Below are 4,429 nucleotides of genomic sequence, written 5' to 3'. Positions count from 1 at the left end.
TCCTCATTTAAAATCTTTACCCGAAATTAACTGAAGATTTTTAGATAAAAAGTTGCTAATTTTAGAAGTGTTACCTGTCAATCAGCCTAAATTGTCTTATTAAGATTGGCTAAAGATATCTGCTCTCCAGGTCAAATACCTGCAAAACAGTACTGTATAATGCAAGTAGCCAAAATGAGGTGTATCAGCAGTGGTTCAATTCCATCTGGTATTACTAGTGGTGTGAGCTGCTGGAACTACATCTGCAGCTGTGAGTGTGTGCAGTCTCCTTCAGAATGTTTTTTTCTAGCTATTGAAACATTTTTCTGTCCAATAAGTGTATGTCATTTTTCTTGATTCCTGCTTTGCAAAGCATATAGGTAGAGTGTTGGACTTACCTCGGCTGCTTCTCTGCAAAGTGGTGAGGTTGGTTGCAAAGCAGATGACTATAAGAAATAAGAGTTTCTCCAGAAGTAATAGATTATAGACAGTCTAATTCCCAACTGTTTGATCTTTAATTGAACCTGGTTAAATCCATCATCTTTGCTCCATGAGGCAAGTCCAGGGAAGGTTTGAATCTGAGTTTAGGAGGCTGAATAACAGAAGCTTCGAAATTTGGATCCATTTCACAACTCCATGCAAAATCAGCTAAACAAACATTGTTCAACGGATACTAACTATAGCTTTATGGTCTTACCAGTGGGTTCCTTTGTATACAATTCGGCAAAGGTTATCTGAAATACAAATGCTAACCCTAAAAAATAGAGAAATTGTCAGAGATTTTTGGTGATATTTAATGCCAGGTAACAAATTAAATAAAACCAAGTATCATGAAGAATTATAATCATAGGTACAATTCCATTAATATCTTACCAACAAAACTGCATGTGGGGATATATGTTGTGTCACAAGTCTATGAATAAAAGAGACTATTTGCTAATTTGTTTGGAAAATAGATTATATACTAGAAAAACTTAAAATTTAATAGAAGTTAATTCACTATTTCATTAAAAATAATGAATTAAGTTGCTATCTCTGATGGGGCAAATCCTTTGCAAGCAATAACCAAGATTGATTTAGGAATACAAACCAAAACCACCAAGAGAAACCACTTCACAGCTGTAAGGATGGCTATGATAACCAAAATGGAAAATAACAAATGTTGGCAAAGAGAGAAACTAAAACTCCTTTAACATTTCCCATGGAATTATAAATGGTGGAAACAGTTTGGTGGCTCCCCTACAAGTTAAACATAGACTCCCACTGTGATCCAGCAATTCTACTCCTACATATATATCCCCAAAGAAATGAAGACAGGTACCCAAAGGATCTGTACACATATCTTCACAGCGGTATGATTCACGGAAGCCAAAGAGGGAAAACCACACCAATGTCCTCCAGTGGATGAATGGGTAAAAAAATGTGTTTCATCCATATGAAAGAATATTTTCAGTCTAAAGACAAAATGAAGGGCTGGATGTGCTGACGTATAGACGTAAATATACATCCATTATGCTTTCATTGTCCCTTAGTTGTAAATTCACCCTTTTGATTATTCTGTGATCATGGAGCTGGTCCTCGCAAATCTCTCTTTGTCAGCCACAATAATGTTAAACCCTGTCTGGAAAGAATGCTGGGAGAGATAAGTTGTTCGATTCATTCTTTGTCCCTCTTTTGTTAGATAAGAGAACTGGGCTCAGAAAGTTGCCCTAGTCACATAGCATAAGTGACAGCTGGAGCTGAAGCTTGGGTCTGCTGCTGGGGCCCCCAAATTCACCTGCTCTGAAGCTTTTTTACAAAGGTGGCCCCTCTCCATCTCCTCTCTGCTGCAAGCAAACATCTGGAAACCCTCATTCCAGAGCTTGGGTTTCATTCCCATTGCTCACTCTGACCTGCTTCCCCAACTTGGTTCCCAGCTGCCTCATCCCATGTGGATCCTTATTCTATCTAGCTCCTGGACAAGGACCTATGTTTCTACAACCATCTGACACACCTGCATTGGTGTGCAGAGTGCAGGGGTGCTTTGTGGGCTCAAGGAGGCACTGGAGTGGGGTCAAATGTTTGCCTTATTCATCCAGGTGGCTGGTGGCAGGTGCTGAGACTGAAGTGGTTGACACCAGTCATCACCTACTTAATGACCTACAACTACAGGTCAAGAAGGAAAGCTTACCTAACTTACCCAACACCACAGAGACAAAAACCTGCTGGAGAATGTGGGATTTGATTTTTGCCCTATCTTAAGTGCACATCATATTTTTTATATTGTAATTTTCCTTTAAAAAAACTTTTTGGATGGGGCTGGGAGTGTAGCTCAAAGGTAGAGCGCTTGCCTAACACGTGTTAGGCCAGCACTGCATGAAAATAAATAAAAGTTTAAAAAGGGGGCGGGGCTAGCTCAGGGGTAGCGCACCCCTTCCAAGCATGTATAAGGCACTGAGTTCCATCCTCAGTACCATACAAATAAAGATATTGTGTATCCAACTCCAACTTAAAAAAATTTTTTTAAAGGTTAAAAGAATTCTGGAGTACTTTGTAATTATCACACACATGGATTTATTATTTAAAATATCCTTGTGAAGCGGTAGCGCGCTCGCCTGGCATGCGTGCGGCCCGGGTTCGATCCTCAGCACCACATACAAACAAAGATGTTGTGTCCGCCGAGAAATAAAAAATAAACATTAAAAATTCTCTCTCTCCCTCCCTCTCTCACTCTATAAAAAAAAAAAAAATAAAAAAAAATAAAATATCCTTGTGAAAGTGCATCTTTATGTTAAAATACATTGTGTTCATTATCCTGAATATATTATTTTTTGCCTTTACTTTTACCATATTCTTGGACATTGTTATTTGCATCTTATAGGTTTTTGTTTTGTTTTTAAGATGGGACTGGGTGTGTGGCTCAGTGGAAGAGTGCTGGCTGAGCTGGGTTCCATCCTCAGCATTGTAAATTGAGAACTTAATAAATATTAAATAAAAGATTACATTTTGCTTGTTGACAAAAGGTAGAGACTGTCTCTCTTCTCCCTTTTGCAAAGGTTCTCCTTTAGAGAACTGGTCCTAGAAATATTTCCTGTCTCCCTTTGATTCACATCTAAATCTTTTAAAAAGTGGTATAAACTGCTTGCCAGCATTCCAGCCAGGAATGCATTTCTAGGCCTGAGTCATCTCTCTAAGATGTAAACCTTGAGGAAGACAGCGTCCCTATCTCCCTGTCACCTTGGGAGTTTGGTGCAGGCACCCTACTCTGAGCTGTATCTACCTGCTTGTCACAGAGATGTGAGAAGTTTTGCTTTTCGTTGGGATAAAGGCAAGAGCTCGGACGACCACCTCGATTACCAGATGAACTCAGGATGAGTCCTGTGAGAATGGCGAGCCCACGGTGCGTCAAGTGCTTTCACCCAGGACCAGCTGCAGTTTATCCTGAGCCCGGGTGCGCGGGCTGGAGGGTCCCTGCTTGGTATTAGAAAGGTGAGGCGTCCTCCTGCAGTCTCCTTAGTGGTTCGCCTAGGATGCGCATCACAGTCTGGCTCAGTGCTTCCTCGGGATAAAAACGGTTGTCTTCACTTTCTGCATTTGTGCAGAGGAGTTTCTGGGTTGGCAGATTTTATTTTTACTATTTCCCCCACCAGCTTTTAAAAACTAATTGGGCCAGAGAACTGTTACATTATTTCAGCCCGAATTAGTGAGAACTCATTGTACTTATGGTCTCCATCCTTTTCGAGGATGGACATTTGTCCCTAACTCTAAACGTGATCTTCTCGGACAGGCACAGTCACAGGTGGTTCCTTTCAGTTGGTGTGCGCTGTCTTTTTGCAGTTTGGGCACATTACTTGTACGATCTGGAAAAGCTACGGTTTCTGTCTTCTTTCCCTTCCGTGGACAGCATCGCTGGACATCTGCTGTAGCCTAGCCTAGCAGGACACACCCTCCTTCGGTTTGTCAGAACTTGGGTCCCTACCTAAGGCTCTGAGGAAGGAGAGAACCTGGGCTCCTGGGACCAACCACTCAACCCGCTGCTAGAAGCAGAAAGGGACCGGAGACAAATGCGAAACCGAGCTTGAGGTTCGAGGCGGCCAGGGCTCTTAGCACAGCAACTCTTAACCGCAGGACGAGGCAGAGACCTTTGCATCGTTCCCTAAGTCCGGCGGCGCGCAGACTTTTGGGAAATAGAGTCCGAGTAGGGGTCCCGCGGGATTCGGGCGGCGTCCTGCGCATGTGCGCTTCTCCCTGTGTGCGTGCTCACGCATGCGCCTCGCCGCGGCCTCGCCTGGCTTCCTGTCCGTCCAGGTGACCGCCGCCCGGGTTCCCAGGCTGTGCCCTCGGGTGGGCGAGGATTTGGGAACCTGTGGGGTGCACGTCGACCGGACGGGCTGGCGTCAAGTGTGAGTGCCTGTGTGATCTAGTGTCCGGGCCGAGGCTTGAGCGCGACTGCCGAGCCCGCGGCGCGGGG

At 43.6% G+C, this 4,429-nt stretch overlaps 1 protein-coding gene across 1 annotated transcript in view; it reads left to right on the top strand.

Moving 5' to 3' along the window:
- Positions 1 to 4,222: 4,222 nt before the first annotated feature.
- Rbak (RB associated KRAB zinc finger) overlaps positions 4,223 to 4,429 on the top strand; it is a 29,897-nt gene continuing 29,690 nt past the window's right edge. The window contains exon 1 of the mRNA XM_015502028.2: positions 4,223 to 4,406. The gene's annotated coding sequence lies outside the window, so the exon portion shown is untranslated. The remainder of the gene's footprint in view (positions 4,407 to 4,429) is intronic.

This window comes from Marmota marmota, unplaced genomic scaffold (genome assembly GCF_001458135.2).
Source record: "Marmota marmota marmota unplaced genomic scaffold, marMar, whole genome shotgun sequence".
Lineage (NCBI taxonomy): Eukaryota > Metazoa > Chordata > Mammalia > Rodentia > Sciuridae > Marmota > Marmota marmota.
Note: the sequence above shows the minus strand (reverse complement) of the source record. Positions and strands in the feature narration are given on the sequence as shown.